The sequence below is a fragment of the Arachis duranensis genome, chromosome 4, assembly GCF_000817695.3.
Source record: "Arachis duranensis cultivar V14167 chromosome 4, aradu.V14167.gnm2.J7QH, whole genome shotgun sequence".
NCBI lineage: Eukaryota > Viridiplantae > Streptophyta > Magnoliopsida > Fabales > Fabaceae > Arachis > Arachis duranensis.
In genome coordinates, this window is record NC_029775.3 from 82,151,065 (window position 1) to 82,168,483 (window position 17,419).

The 17,419-nt window shown below is 37.1% G+C and overlaps 1 non-coding gene across 1 annotated transcript; it reads left to right on the top strand.

Annotated features, from left to right (window-relative positions):
• The first annotated feature begins 810 nt into the window (after positions 1-810).
• LOC127747371 (small nucleolar RNA R71) lies at positions 811-914 on the top strand. The gene has a single exon (XR_008009171.1). It is a non-coding gene; the product is annotated as a small nucleolar RNA R71 (small nucleolar RNA).
• Positions 915-17,419: the final 16,505 nt, after the last annotated feature.

Genomic DNA, 17,419 nt, shown 5'->3' on the forward strand with positions numbered 1-17,419 from the left:
CCTCATTGGGATTCATGTTCTCCCCTTCCTCTTTGGATTTGGCCATTTGATTATATCAATGGCCTTGCACTCTCTTTTTGGATTCTCTTCTGTATTGCTTGGGAGAGTACTAGGAGGAATTTCAGTAATTTTCTTACTCAACTGGCCCACTTGTGCCTCCAAATTTCTAATGGAGGACCTTGTTTCACTCATGAAACTTAAAGTGGCCTTAGATAGATCAAAGACTTTGTTTGCTAAGCTAGAGGGACTCTGCTCAGAATTCCCTATCTGTTGCTGAGAAGATGATGGAAAAGGCTTGCTATTGCTAAACCTGTTTCTTCCACCATTATTAAAGCCTTGTTGGGGCTTTTGTTGATCCTTCCATGAGAAATTTGGATGATTTCTCCATGAGGGATTATAGGTGTTTCCATAGGCTTCACCCATTAATTCACCTCTGCCATTGCAGGGTTCTCAGGATCATAAGCTTCTTCTTCAGAAGATGCCTCTTTAGTACTATTGGATGCATTTTGCCATCCATTCAGACTCTGAGAAATCATGTTGACTTGTTGAGTCAACATTTTGTTATGAGCTAATATGGCATTCAGAGTATCAATTTCAAGAACTCCCCTTTTCTGAGGCGTCCCATTACTCACAGGATTCCTCTCAGAGTCGTACATGAATTGGTTATTTACAACCATGTCAATGAGTTCTTAAGCTTCTAGAGGTGTTTTCTTTAGGTGAATGGATCCACCTGCAAAATGGTCCAGTGATATCTTAGAAAGCTCAGATAGACCATCATAGAATATATCTAAAATGGTCCACTCTGAAAGCATGCCAGAAGGACACTTTTTGGTCAACTGCTTGTATCTTTCCCAAGCTTCATAGAGGGATTCACCATCTTTTTGCTTGAAGGTTTGAACATCTACTCTAAGCTTGCTCAGCCTTTGAGGAGGAAAGAACTTGGCCAAGAAGGTCGTGACCAGTTTTTCCCAAGAGTTCAGGCTATCTTTAGGTTGTGAGTCTAACCATGTTCTAGCTCTGTCTCTTACAGCAAAGGGGAAAAGTATGAGCCTGTAGATTTTAGGATCTACTCCATTAGTCTTAACAGTATCACAGATCTTCAAGAATTCAGTTAAAAACTGATAGGGATCTTCTGATGGAATTCCATGGAACTTGCAGTTCTGTTGCATCATAGTAATTAGTTGAGGTTTTAACTTCAAATTGTTTGCTCCAATGGCAGGGATTGAGATGCTTCTTCTATAAAAATTGGAAGCATGTGTAGTATAATCACCAAGCATCCTCCTTGCACCTCTACCATTGTTATTGGGTTTAGCCATGTCTTCTTTTTCGAGATTCTTTGTAAGGTTTTCTCTGGATTGTTGTGCTTTAGCTTCTTTTAGCTTCTTCTTTAGAGTCCTTTCAGGTTCAGGATCTGCTTCAACAAGAATGTCCTTGTCCTTGCTCCTGCTCATATGAAAAAGAAGAGAACAGAAAAGGAAGAGGAATCCTCTATGTCACAGTATAGAGATTCCTTTATGTGAGTAGAAGAAGAAAAGAATAGAAGAAGGAGGAGAAAAATTCGAACACAAAGGAGAAGAGAGGGTTCAAAGTTTTAGATGAAGAGAAGTGTTAGTAAATAAATAAAATAAATAGAAAGAGATGAGAGGGGGAGAATTTCGAAAATTATTTTTGAAAAAAAGTTAGTGATTTTCGAAAATTAAGAGAAGAAATAAAATTAAAATTAAAATTTGAAACAATTAGTTAAGTAAAAAGAATTTTGAAAAAGATAAGAAATAGTAAAACAAACAAAAAGTCAATTAGTTAGTTGAAAAAGATTTGAAAATCAATTTTGAAAAGATAAGAAGTTAGAAAAGATTTTTGAAATTGATTTTGAAAAAGATTTGATTTTTAAAATTAAAATTGATTACTTGACTAACAAGAAACTAAAAGATATGATTCTAGAATTTAAAGATTGAACCTTTCTTAACAAGAAAGTAACAAACTTCAAATTTTTGAATCAATCACATTAATTGTTAGTAAAGTTTTTGAAAATTATGAAATAAAATTAAGAAAAAGATTTTGAAAATCAAATTTTTTTAAAAATATTTTCGAAAATACAAAAGAAAAATGAAAAAAGATTTGATTTTTGAAAAAGTTTTGAAAAGATAAGATTTTTAAAATTGAAATCTTGACTTGACTAACAAGAAACAACTAATTTTAAAAATTTTTGACTAAGTCAACCCAAAGATTTCGAAATTTATTAGAGAAATAAGGAAAAGATATATTTTTTATTTTTTTAATGATGAGAGAGAAAAACCCAAATATGACCCAAAACATAAAAATTATGGATCAAAACACATGATGCATGCAAGAACACTATGAATGTCAAGATAAACACCAAGAACACCTTGAAGATCAAGATGAACATCAAGACTTATTTTTGAAAAATTTTCAAGAAAAGAAAAATATGCAAGACACCAAACTTAGAAAATTTTCATGTTTAGACACTATGAATGCAAAAATGCATATGAAAAACAACAAAAGACACAAAACAAGAAAATATGAAGATCAAACAAGAAGACTTATCAAGAACAACTTGAAGATTATGAAGAACACATGCATGAATTTTCGAAAAATGCAAAAGTTTTTAAAACATGGAATTGACACCAAACTTAAAAATTGACTCAATACTCAAACAAGAAACACAAAAATATTTTTTTGATTTTTTTTATGATTTCATAATTTTTTGTATTTTTTCGAAATTTTTTCTAGAAAAACGAAAACAAAGAAAAATTTTTTTGAACGATTTTTGAAAACTTTTTGAAAATAAAATAAGAAGAAAATTACCTAATCTGAGCAACAAGATGAACCGTTAGTTATCCAAACTCGAACAATCCTTGGCAACGGCGCCAAAAACTTGGTGCGCATAAATTGTGATCATCAACAATGGCGCCAATAGACTTGGAGCTCTCAAACGTGAATCATAATTTGTCACAACTTCACACAACTAACCAGCAAGTGCACTGGGGCGTCCAAGTAATACCTTACGTGAGTAAGGGTCGATCCCACGGAAATTGTTGGTATGAAGCAAACTATGGTCATCTTGTAAATCTCAGTTAGGCGGATAATAAATGGTTATGGAGTTTGATAATTTAAAATATAAATAAAATGTAAAATAAAGATAGAGATACTTAAGTAAATCATTGGTGGGAATTTCAGATAAGTGTATGGAGATGCTTTATCCCTTTTGAATCTCTGCTTTCCTATTGCTTTCATCCAATCATTCTTACTCCTTTCTATGGCAAGCTGTATGTACGGCGTCACAGTTGTCAATGGCTTCTTCCCATCCTTTCAGTGAAAATGGTCCAAATGATCTGTCACAGCACGGCTAATCATCTGTCGGTTCTTGATGAATGGATTTTTGACGATTTAGAATTTTACTAATGAATTCTCGTTGTAAAGTATAGTTTCTAAACCAAACAACAATCCTTTCATACAAAAAGTTGTTTGTCACTAGTACAAACCCCTAAAATTTATAAACCGAAGTATTGGAACCTCGGGTCGTTCTCCCTAGGAATTGTAATGAAGTGTTTTGTTATTGGTTGTGAGGGGTTTTAATAAGAAACATGACAGATAAATAGCAAGAAAGTAAACTAATGCCTAAAAAGGTCTTGGCAATGGTTGGTGGTCAAGGATCTCTATCCTAATCACTAACCATAATATGAGAATTGGCAAGGATTAATCTTATTAAATCTTCCTCTAACTAGTAGTAAAGGAAAGTCAAATGAGCTATATCAATCCTAGTCCATAAGTCCTAACTCTCCACTAATTCAATTAGTGAGAACTAGAGTCAATGGATCCAAATCATCAATTACTTGGACATTAGTAACTCAAGAGTTCCTAAGTTACCTTTCCAAGCCAAGAACATAAGACTCTACTCTAGAATCCAACCAAGCATTTTCTCAAACACTTGGAAGGCACAAAAGAAAAACATAGTAAATTGACAACAAGAATGAAATCTAACAACAATTATTGAAAGGAATTAAGAACAACAATCAAAAGAAACACATTTATTATGAATTACCTTGATTGAATTGAAAGAGAGTAGAAGAAACAAAAGTAGATCTACAACAAAACACAAGAACAACATGAAGGAAATTATAACAAAAGAATGAAAGAAGAATGAGTGTAACAACAAGGAATTGAGAAGATAGAAGTAGAAAAGGATGAATTAAAATCTAGATCTAAGAACTAAACCTAATCCTAATCCTAATCCTAGAGAGAAGTGAGAGCTTAACTCTCTAGAAACTACTTCTAAAACTAAACTATGACTAATGGTAAGTAACTTCTAAATGTTGTGAAGTATATTGATTCCCCTTTCACTCCTTGGGTTAAATAGCATCAGAAATGAGTTGGATTGGGCCCACAAGGCTTTAGAATTCGCTGGCCACGTTTTGCTTTAAGTGAACCAGGTGGCAGCAACAGCGCGTGCGCGTACTATGTGCGTACGTGTCACCATGCACGGTTCAACCATAGCAAATCTTATATCGTTTCGAAGCCCCGGATGTTAGCTTTCCAACCCAACTAAAACCGCATCATTTGGACCTCTGTAGCTCAAGTTATGGTCATTTAAGTGCGAAGAGGTCAGCTTGACAGCTTTCCGGTTCCTTCATTTCTTCATGAGTTCTCCATTTTTACATGCTTTTCCTTCATTCCCTTGGTCCAATCTTTGCCTCCTAAATCTGAAATCACTTAGCATACATATCAAGGAATCTAATGGAATCAAGGAGAATTAGATTTAGCTATTTTAAGTCCTAAAAAGCATGTTTTCACTCTTAAGTACAATTAAAGGAGAAGTTATAAAACCATGCTATTTCAATGGATAAATGTGGGTAAAAGGTTATAAAATCCCCTAAATCAAGCACAAGATAAACCCTATAAATGGGGTTTATCAACCTCCCCACACTTAAACCAAGCATGTCCTCATGCTTAAACCAAGAATGAAGTAAGGGTATGGCAATTATTCAATGGAAACTAACTAAATGCAATCTACCTATATGCAATTATCTACATGAATGCAATTGCTTAGTTAAAATAAATCAATTCCCAAGAAGCATATATGCACAAGGGCAAAATGTATTAACAACCATGCCAAACCACAACTAAATTGAGCTATTAAATATTTTTACAAACTTGCATGAAGAGATTATCATAGGCGAAAACATGTAATTGAGCATCAAACCTTCACCGGATGTGTTTGCGCTCTATTCGCTCAAGTGTTTAGGGTTGATTCTCTCAATTCTCCCCTAATCATGCTTTCCAAGATTTTTTCTTCTTCTAACAATTAACATATATTTCATGCATGCATACATCTATCATGAGGTCTTTTCCTTAGGTTGTAATGGGGCTAGGGTCAAAGTATGATGCATATATGGTTAAGTGAGCTTGAAATTTGAATCTTTGATAAGCTTAAGCTTCCCACCTAACCTATGACATCCTATACAATTTTAAAGCTATCCTAACTACCCATTCTTCACTTTTTTACATACTCATGCATTCTCTTTTTGCTTTACAATACTTATGCATAGATTTTATTGAGCTACACTTTGCTTTGGGGCATTTTGTCCCCTTTTTATTTCTTTCTTTTTCTTCTTTTTCTTTCTTTTTCTATATTTTTTTCCATATTATTTTTTTTTCTTTTTCTTTCATTCATATACAAGAACGTCAATGCATAAGGTCTATATATTTAATCAATACATGAGCATGTACCCAATTCCCAATATTTCCAATAAAAATACAAAACTACCCTTTTATTCACCCAATGTCCCAAGATTTCCACACTTGAATGTTAGACACACTAGCCTAAGCTAATCAAAGATCCAAATAAGGAACAATTATTGTTTTTCACTTTAAGGCTTGTAATGTGCTAAAATAAGAACAAGTGGGTTAAGCGTAGGCTCAAATTGGCTAACAAAGGAATATAAAAGGTTGGCTATTTGGATAAGTGAGCTAATGAAATGATGGCCTCAATCATATAAATGCATGAATACACAAAATAATGGACATAAAAAATCAAACAAATCAAAGATTACATTCATAGAAAGAGAATAATGCACACAAGAAGGAAAATAAGTGGTTATAAGATGTAACCACACCATTAGGCTCAAAACTCACTTGCTTGTGTTCTTAGCTCAAAAACATGATCCACAAGATATATAATTCAAGCAAGTTTAATGAAAAGTTTTCACTCAAATCAATTGGTGCCCTATAGATAGAAATCTTGAAAAAATTTCATTATTTTGACTAAGCTTATTGTGTATATATATATGCAAAACTAAGAAAATGCAAGTAAAAAAAATCCTAAAATCCTAGAATGAAATGCAAAAGTGTTGGGATTAGAAATTTGTCACCCAAAATCGCCGACCGGTCGTACGACCTCCCCACACTTAAAAGTTTGCACCGTCCTCGGTACACTCAGAGATGAGCAAGGGGGTACGGCGACTCTCCGGATTGTTGTGTGTTCTTAGTCCTGCTTCCATGTTTACTTGTGGTGCATTCATCATAAAAAAACAAAAATATAACACCATAAGATGAGAAGATATAAAAGCAAGGAAGCATACATTGTTGGAATGAGGTAAATCACTAGAAATGAGTGAGTGAATTAGTGTGACATTAATGACAAATAAGGAATGTGAATTCTAAATTGCACGGTTTAGAACCCACACTAGCATAAAAAGTTATGTCACAAAAGAAGCATGCACTTTACTCATTCTAGTATGCTTGAGATGCTTTAAGTGAACTTGTAAGGTAAAACAAGCATTAAAGAAGCATGAAAGCATTCAAGCTAAAGTATATGGATGCATATGATCATGAAATACAATGCATTAAGGTAAATGCACAACATCATCCATCAAGAGGTTGCCTAATTGAAGAATAAGGCTCAAACCACATGGTGGCAAATCATGTAATTCAAGAAGAGTTACGAGCTCGAAGGCAAATCTCATCATTTGGTATTCTTCAAAAGGTAAGCATAAAAAAAGTCAAAACCAAGTAGCAAAATATAACCTCAACGATAGAATCCAACAAAGAATATTTAAAACAATTATGCTAAGATAGCATTCAATTAGTAATAAGCAGCAATATATGGTAAGCAAAATCCATAATCCAACACTTATAATGGAAAGATAGAAAAATAAAATGAAAACTAAACTAAAACTAACTAATTAACTACCTTACTAACTAATTAACTAACTAAAATAAAGGGTTATCAATGGTGTTTGGATGTGTTGGATGAGGTGTAGAAGAAGGAAAGAAGAAAGGAGAGGGAAGGAAATGGAAAGAGGGGAAGAAAAGAGAAGTGTTGAGAAAAGGGGATCCGCGCGTACGCGCACATGGCGCGCGCGCGTGGGTTGTGGTGCAATGGACCTGACGCGTACGCGTACAGGGGGCGTCCGCATCGAAGGATTATTCCGAGAGTGGCGTGCACGCGTCATGTGTGCGTGCGCGCGAATAGGTTTGTGCCAAAGGCACAACGTTGGCGCGGCGCAGGCACAACTCTCTGGAAAATGCATGGAGGGTGGAACTTCTCAATCCACGTGTACGCACGCATTGCGCGCGTGCGTGGATGGTCCAAAACGCTTGATGCATGCGTACGCACGCAGTGCGCGTACGCGTGGATGGTGCTCTGTTTTTCAAAAATTTTTGCTATGTTTTTGCACCAATCCAGGCATTCCAAACCTCCAAACAGCTACCAAAACACCATAAAACCTTATTTAACATATTATACTACCAAATATACTCAACTAACTAATCAAAACATGAATTTAAACTAATTCTATCAATATGTACAAAAGAGAAAATGAAAGGATTTTACCATGGTGGGGTGTCTCCCACCTAGCACTTTTGTTTATTGTCCTTAAGTTGGACTTATGGGGAGCTCCTCATCAAGGTGGCTTGTGCTTGTACTCATCTTGGAACTCCCAAGGATCTTTGCCTCTCAATTGGTTGACAGAATTTCCAACCATCTTCATCAAGCTTGGGTAGAGTTCTACCCAAGATATGCGTTCCCATAGTTCTTCACATAGCGAACCGGGATCCCATATCTTATATTCACACCCATCCGTGAGTTGAGTTTTATGATTTTTTTCGTACGGGTGGTTGACATAAGGGCGGTTGACATATAGAATTCTCTTCACTCTACCAATGCTTCCTTCTAGACCCATACAAAGTGATTCTTGTCCCAACATCATCCCTATACCTTAAAGCTTTGACCTTAGTGAGCTTTATACCAAATTTCCAACCACTACACAATTCTCTTTTTCCTTTAAGTCCATAAAGAGCTCTAAGTTATCCATCCGTTTCAATCAAACCATATTCAAGTGAGAAAGTAAAGCTTAGGGATAAGAATTTTACCCACTTGAATGTTGTGTTGGATGGTGACTCGGGAAGGGAGGCCTCTCCACACTTAGACAATGCAAGGTCTACTTCCTTGTGCTCTTCTTTGTGTATTTCCACCTCTTTGTGAGCTTCCTCGATTTCAATCTTTCCCCTTTTATCACATAGCTTGGTGTTGTCTTCAAGAACTTTGATTTCTTGCCTAATGGGAGGTGGTTCAATTTTGGATAGGAATTCATTGATGAATGAATCCATCTCTTGATCAACCTCTTCATATTCTTCAATTTCGATATACACCATGCCAACTTTTCCCTCTTGGTAGCTCTCCTCCGATTCACTCTCGTTCTCATTGCTCACCAAGGGTATGGGGGGTTGTGCACATTCTTTTATAATTTCAACTTCATGTCCAATGGGAGAGGATTCCGTTGTAGAGAGGAATTCATCCATGATTGAATCCATCTCTTGATAAGCCTCTTCCAAGTCTCCAACGATGATATGCCTTGGAGGTTGCGCACCCTCCTCAATGTCAATATCAAGCTTCTTGGAAGAGTTCTCCATGATGCTATATTCCCCTGGACTTTCAACATCTCCTAAATCTTCAACCACCTCTTCCTTCTCTTCAATGATCATAGGCTTCTCCAATTGTTCCAACACAAAATTTGACTCCTCATTCTCTACCGGATTTTCCAATTTCTCCTTCATGCTTTGCTCTTCTTTTAACCTTTCACATGTGGTCACGGAAGTACCTTGAGTCTTCAAACATTGGTGGGCTAAAGTATGCACCACCTTGGTCAAATTGGTCACAAACTCAAGTGTATCCCACTTCATGACTTCTTGTCCTTGAAGTAACAAAGTGAGAAGATCGTCTATTGGGGTTTGGGGTGAGTAAGAAGGTTCATTATTTTGGAGAGAGGGTTCATGGTAGGAAGGTGGTTCTTCTTCGTAGAATTGTGGAGATGGTGAGTATTGAGGTGGTTCTTGGTAATAATCATGATAGGGTTGTGGTGGTTCTAAAGGTTCTTGCTCATAATGATCACAAGGATGTGGTATGGGTGATTGGTTATATGATGGATAAGGGTCACATAAAGGTACTTGGTAGAAAGGGGCTTGTGAGTATGGTTGAGCATCATGTTGAGGAAAAGATTCATAGGTATATGGTGGTGGTTGATTGTCATAAAAGGAGCCACCATAACCATTGAATTGACATGCATTAGGATGAGAATTATACCTATAAGTGTCCGAAGGTTGATGCCAATAGGAGTGATCAATTCCCTGAGGCTCCTCCCATCTTGGAGTGTTCCATCCTTGGTACAAGTTAGCATTGAAGTTCACATTCCCTACAACATAATTAGAGCCAAACTCATAGCCAAAGTGAGAATTCATTATGGAAAAACAAAATAAAACTAACAAAATCTAGTAAACAAGCAAAAGACAAACTATTTACACTATTCACATATGTACAATAACCAATAACATAACACCATTGCAAATCCCCGGCAACGGTGCTATTTTGATGATTGGATTTTTGATGGTTTAGAATTTCACTAATGAATTCTCGTTGTAAAGTATAGTTTCTAAACCAAACAATAATCCTTTTATACAAAAAGTTGTTTGTCACTAGTACAAACCCCTAAAATTTATAAACCGAAGTAGTGGAACATTGGGTCGTTCTCCCTAGGAATTGTAATGAAGTGTTTTGTTATTGGTTATGTGTTATTTTTGGGGTTTTAATAAGAAACATGAAAGATAAATGGCAAGAAAGTAAACTAAGGCCTAAAAAGGTCTTGGCAATGGTTGGTGGTCAAGGATCCCTATCCTAATCACTAACCACAATATGAGAATTGGCAAGGATTAATCTCATTAAATCATCCTCTAACTAGTAGTAAAGGAAAGTCAAATGAGCTATATCAATCCTAGTCCATAAGTCCTAACTCTCCACTAATTCAATTAGTGAGAACTAAAGTCAATGGATCCCAATCATCAATTACTTTGACATTAGTAACTCAAGAGTTCCTAAGTTACCTTTCCAAGCCAAGAACATAAAACTCTACTCTAGAATCCAACCAAGCATTTTCTCAAACACTTGGAAGGCACAAAAGAAAAACATAGTAAATTGACAACAAGAATAAAAGAATGGAAGAAGAATGAATGTAACAACAAGGAATTGAGAAGATAGAAGTAGAAGAAGATGAATTAAAATCTAGATCTAAGAACTAAACCTAATCCTAATCCTAATCCTAGAGAGAAGTGATAGCTTCTCTCTCTAGAAACTACTTCTAAAACTAAACTATGACTAATGGTAACTAACTTCTAAATGTTGTGAAGTATATTGATTCACCCTTCACTCCTTGGGTTAAATAGCATCAGAAATAAGTTGGATTGGGCCCACAAGGCTTTAGAATTCGCTGGCCACGTTTTGCTTTAAGTGAACCAGGTGGCAGCAATGGCGCGTGCGCATACTATGCGCGTACGCGTCACCATGCGCGGTTCAACCATAGCAAATCTTATATCGTTTCAAAGCCCCGAATGTTAGCTTTCCAACCCAACTGGAACTGCATCATTTGGACCTCTGTAGCTCAAGTTATGGTCATTTAAGTGCGAAGAGGTCGGCTTGACAGCTTTCCGGTTCCTTCATTTCTTCATGAGTTCTCCATTTTTACATGCTTTTCCTTCATTCCCTTGGTCCAATCCTTGCCTCCTAAATCTGAAATCACTTAGCAAACATATCAAGGCATCTAATGGAATCAAGGAGAATTAGATATAGCTATTTTAAGTCCTAAAAAGCATGTTTTCACTCTTAAGCACAATTAAAGGAGAAGTGATAAAACCATGCTATTTCAATGGATAAATGTGGGTAAAAGGTTATAAAATCCCCTAAATCAAGCACAAGATAAACCCTACAAATGGGGTTTATCAGTTCTCGATCATGTCGGAATAGGATCCATTGATCCTTTTGTGTCTGTCGCTACGCCCAACACTCACGAGTTTGAAGCTCGTCACAGTCATTCAATCCATGAATCATACTTGAAATACCACAGACAAGGTTTAGACTTTCCGGATTTTCAAGAATGCTGCCAATGGATTCTAGGTTATACCACGAAGATTCTGATTAAAGAATCTAAGAGATACACGCTCTAGCTCTCGCTTGTAGAACTGAAGTGGTTGTCAGGCACGCGTTCATAAGAACGGATGATGATGAGTGTCATGGATCATCACATCCATCAGGTTGAAGTGCAGTGAATATCTTAGAATAAGAATAAGCTTGAATTGAATAGAAGAATAATAGTAATTGCATTAATTCTCGAGGTACAGCAGAGCTCCACACCTTAATCTATGGTGTGTAGAAACTCCACCGTTGAAAATACATAAGTGATGGTCCAGGCATGGCCGGATGGCCAGCCCCCCAAAGTCTAAGAACTAATCGTCCAAAGATAAGACTTGGTAAAAGACACCTAGTACAATAGTAAAAAGTTCTATTTATACTAAACTAGCTACTAGGGTTTACAGAAATAAGTCTAAGTGCAGAAATCCACTTTCGGGGTCTACTTTGGTGTGTTCTTGGGCTGAGCTTGAGCTTTACACGTGCAGAGTCTTCTCTTGGGGTTAAACGCCAAGTTGTAACGTGTTTTTGGCGTTTAACTCTGGTTTGTGACGTGTTTCCGGCATTTTACTCCATAATGCAGCATGGAACTGGCGTTGAACGTCAGTTTGCATCATCTTAACTCGAAGACTATTATATATTGCTGGAAAGCCCTGGATGTCTACTTTCCAACGCAGTTGAGAGCGCGCCATTTGGAGTTCTGTAGCTCCAGAAAATCCATTTCGAGTGCAGGGAGGTCAGAATCCAACAGCATCAGCAGTCCTTTTTCAGCCTAAATAAGATTTTTGCTCAGGTCCCTCAATTTTAGCCAGAAAATACCTGAAATCACAAAAAAATACACAAACTCATAGTAAAGCCCATAAATGTGAATTTTACATAAAAACTAATAAAAATATCCCTAAAAGTAGCTAGATTCTACTAAAAACTACCTAAAAACAATGCCAAAAAGCGTATAAATTATCCACTCATCAACCCCCCATAATCAACTACCTCAAGTCTGAGACACTTCCCACAGATAAAAAGGAAGCGAAAAGGCTAGTATGAGAAGCACAGTACTACACCATAGTGGGCAACATCTTATACAGGAGAGGGATTTCAACACCCCTCCTAAAATGTGTGCCGACCTCTGACACAAGGTAAGTCCTGGAAGAAGTACATAGTGGCATGTGTGGTAATCACCTCGGGGCACAAGCTCTTTCCAACAAGGTACTCCGAGCTGGGTTCTTCTGGCCACCATGTCAGAAGCATTCTAACTTCCATATCGCTCCACCAGAGGAGCTCATCGATGTTACGTCGCCCTGGCCGTTTGCAAAATGGAGGCTCGACCTCCTTGGACCCTTTGATAATGAGCAAAACCGTCGGCAATGAATTTTATCTCAAAATAAGATTGGCGTTGTAATTATAGTTCCAAGCCAACAAGTAATGCTCAAATCAAATGTCAAATTCAAAACAAATATAAACCGAGAGTATTTCAACCTCGGGTCGTTCTCCCTAGGAGTTGCAATGAAATGTACAATTATTGGATATGAGAGAGAGCATGGGGGATTGTGAATGCAAGATAGGCAAGAAATGTAAATAGTAAGAAATTAAATGATCATGCAAAGAATGTAAATGGCAACTCAAAGCAAGAATTGGGGAATTAAGGATTCATATCCTACCTATGGACCACAAACATGGCAATTGTGTGGAATTAATCCCAATTAGTCAATCCTACTTGAGAATTAGTCAAAAGGGCATAATTGATTCCAATCCCTAAGTCCTATGTTAACACTAGTGGGTCACTTAGAGTCAAGGGAAACCAAACCAATTAACAATTCTCGCACAATGCAGAATGGACATCCACAACTCAATTCCACCCAAACACCCAATTTCTCAACCAAGTGTGTGAAAAGTAAACATGAAAGAAATTAAATGAAAAGCAATGAAGGTCGAAGCAATTAAATGCAAGGAAAGGAAACTTCAAATGCAAGAAAACCTCTTGGCAAGTAATTGAGAGCTAAGGTTACCTATCCTAGCCATTGACCACAAACACATGATGATTATGAAGAGTTAATCCTACTTAGTCAACCTTACATCGAAGATAAGTCAAGTAGGCATAGTTGATTTCAATCCATAAGTCCTATGTCAACACTAAGGATTACATAGATTCAATGGAGACCAAATCAACTAACTACTCTAATGTATCAAATAAGAATGGACATCAATGACTCAAGGATCACCAAAGTCAACAATTTCAAGCCAAGAGTGGAGAAAAACTAAGTGAAAACTAAGCCAAGTATTCTATCAAACACTTGGTGTGCATGAAAAACAATAATATTAAATTGCAATAAAATAAATTCTAAAACCACCAAAGCAAGAAAATAACAATAACAACTAGAGAAAGCAATAAATGACATGGAAACATAAAATTGCATTAATTGGAATTAAAATACAAAAGTGTTCATAACATGAAAATTGACATAAAAGAGAAAATAACAAAAGAGATGAAGAAGATAAAGACAAGAAAGCATAGAAATATAAATGAAACTACACTAAAACAAGAATTAAAGTTCTAAAATTAAAAGGAAACTAAGCTAAAAACTCTAATTCTAGAGAGAGGGGGGAGCGTCTCTCTCTAGAAACTAAGAGAAAAACATATAAAAGCTAAACCTAATTGGCCCCCCTTCATTCCTCTTCACTTTGACCTTAAATAGTTTCAGAAAATGAGTTGGACTGGGTTTTGGAGGCCCAGAATTTGCCCCCAGCGATTTGCATTAATAACCTCACGCATATGCAGTCGTGCGTACGCATGACTTACAGTGTGTACGCATCCTTGCGCAAAATTTCCATCGTGCATACGCACGACATTTGGTGCATACGCATCCATGCACAAAGTCACCGTTGTGCGTATGCACACAACACTGTGCGTACGCATCTTTGCAGCAGCTTCCAAACTTCATTTTCTTCATGATTTCTCCCTTTTGCATGCTCTTCTCTTCACTTTTTCCATCACTTCTTAAATCACTCAACAAATATATCAAGGCACCAAATGGGATTAAAGTGAATTAATTTTAGCTATTTTAAGTCCTAAAAGGCATGTTTCATAATTAAGCAAAATTTAGGAAGAAATCTCAAAAGCGTGCTATTTAGATGAATAAATGTCGGTTTATGTAATGAAATCGACTTAAATCAAACCAAAAGGAGAAGAATGAAAAGGTAAACATTTTATTTAATGCAACTACTTACATGCATGTGATGTACGGACTTTTGTGTGGTTTAGAATTTCACAAATAAGCTCTCGTAGCAAGTATAGCTTCTAAACCAACAAAGAATCCTTTCGTACAAAAATTTGGTTGTCACAAGTAACAAACCCCTAATAAAATTGATAACCAAAGTATTTAACCTCGGGTCGTCTCTCAAGGAATTGTAGGGAGGTGTTCTTATTATTGGTTATGAGTTGTGTGAATTGGAGTTTTGGACTGAGAAATAAGAAGACAAAATTCCAAAGAAAATAAATTAATAACAATGAAAAGCCTTTACTAGGAGAAGAATAATCGGAAGTTCTATCCTTGTTGGACGTTCCCAAGATCAGTTGATAATTGATTGTTGTTCCTACTTAGTTATCCCTTACCGAATAAACCATCTTGAAAGAAGAGAAAAAGGAAGGGAAAGAACCCACAAGCAAAGATATAAAAAGATATAAAACATATGTGGGCTAGTGCCAATTAATAATGTTCTCAACTACATGGTAGCTACAACATGTGAGTGAGAAAATAATAGAAGCACAGGGCATGTCAACTAAATAGCAAACAAGTCAAGGAGCACCCAAAATAATGCAGGAAATATGCAACAGTTGAGTGAGAAAAATTTAACACCAAAGAAAAGGAAAAAGAACAAGAAAGGAGAGAAGAAAGAAGTTAAATAGAGAACAAAAAGCGACGCGTGCGCAGGGATCAGTTGGTGTTGCGTGAACAATGCCCACGCGTACTGCATGCGTACGCGTGGGTCGCACAATATGTAGGGCGACGCAAGGGCATCTAGCACGCGTACGCGTGCTCCTGGTTGTGCAAATCGCACGCGAGCAGCCCCGCACTCGCACAACTCTCTGTGCATTTCATGTTGTGGGCCAAAATTGGATACGATGCGTGCGCGTGCCTGTGATCAGAAAACGGAAATGATGCGCACGCATCAGGGACGCGTATGCGTGACTGATTTTGTGCCTCTAGCACAGTATCAGCACCATGCCCGCACAACTTTCGGGAGAACACCTTTTTATGTCGATTTCTCAGGGCCACGTGTGTGCGTCATTGACGCTTACGCGTGGTTTGCCAAAAGAACAAGTGACGTGCACGCTTCAGGTACGCGTACACGTGGTGTTGTTTGTGCGTAAAGCACACTTTCTGCACAGCTCCCACGCAACTTTCTGCCCCTTTTTGTATATATATGCAGTATGAAGATGAGAATGCAGACTATATGCATGAATAATGAGAAGAGTCAGTAGAATAAAAACTAAGAAGAGAGTGAAACGATCATACCTTGGTGGGTTGTCTCCCACCTAGCACTTTTACTTATTGTCCTTAAGTTGGACATTGGATGAGCTCCCTGTCATGATGACTTGTGCTTGAACTCGTCCAGGAATCTCCACCAATTTTTGTACTTCCAGTAACCTCCGGGGTCCCAAATTAGACGCATAAAGTCTTTAAGCAAGTTGAAGCAAGTGACAAGGCCCCAAGAGTGTTGATTGCTAGAATGAATACCGGGGTCGTAAACCTTGGTTTTGCACCCGTCTTCTTGTTGATCACCATTGTTCCGACCGAGTGGCAAGCAATCTGAATTCTCACTGAAGCATCCAAACAACTTCCTAGACCAATTCAATTGAACTCTACACCAACCTTTGCATTTCAACTTGGATCGTACAACCATATTGAACCTTGCTTGACAGTTCCTCCCACAAACCATCTTCCTCTTACTCTTAATGCCACAAAGAGCTCTAAGTTGACCATCCATCTCCAGTAAACCATATTCAAGTGGGAAAGTAAAGGTCAAGAATAAGAATTTTACCCACTTGAATGTTGTATTGGATGGTAATGGCTTTGGAAGAGGTGTTTCCAATGATTGTGTAAGCTCCACTCCCTTGTGCTCTTCCTTGACAACTTCCACCTCTTTGCAAGCTTCTTCAATTTCAACCTCTTCCTCTTAGTAGATTTCTTCCAATTCAATCTATTCTTCATTGCTTACCAAGGGCATGGGAGTTTGTGTTTATTCTTCTTGAATCTCTATCTCTTGATCAACCTCTTCCAAGTCTTCAACTATGATATGCCTTGGAGGTTGTTGATAAACCACTATTTTATGATAAATCTTGTACTTAAATTGAATGATTTATCAACTATTCACCTACTTATTCATATTAATTTGCATGATTTTACAATTCCTTCCTTGGAATTTGATATATGAGAAAACATGTTTCCTATGCTTTAAAATTACCAAATTTAATTATCCTTTATTACCATTCGATGTCTGATTTCTGTGTTGAGTACTTTCAGGTTTTATAGGGCAGGAATGACTTAAAGGATGGAAAGGAAACATACAAAAATGGAAGGAAAGCACAAATTGGAGTCCTTGGAAGAAACTGGCAGTGACGCGTCCGCATAGACCATGCGAACGCGTGGTTCGCTCAAAAGAGAATCGACGCGAGCGCATGGACGAGGCGAACGCTTGACCTGCGAAACACAAATTACGTGGGCGTGTGACTGACGCGACTGATGAGCGGATAATTTATACGCTTTTTGGCATTGTTTTTAGGTAGTTTTTAGTAAGTTCAAGCTACTTTTAGGGATGTTTTCATTAGTTTTTATGTTAAATTCACATTTCTGGACTTTACTATGAGTTTGTGTGTTTTTCTGTGATTTCAGGTAAATTCTGGCTGAAATTGAGGGACTTGAGCAAAACTCTGAAGAAGGCTGACAA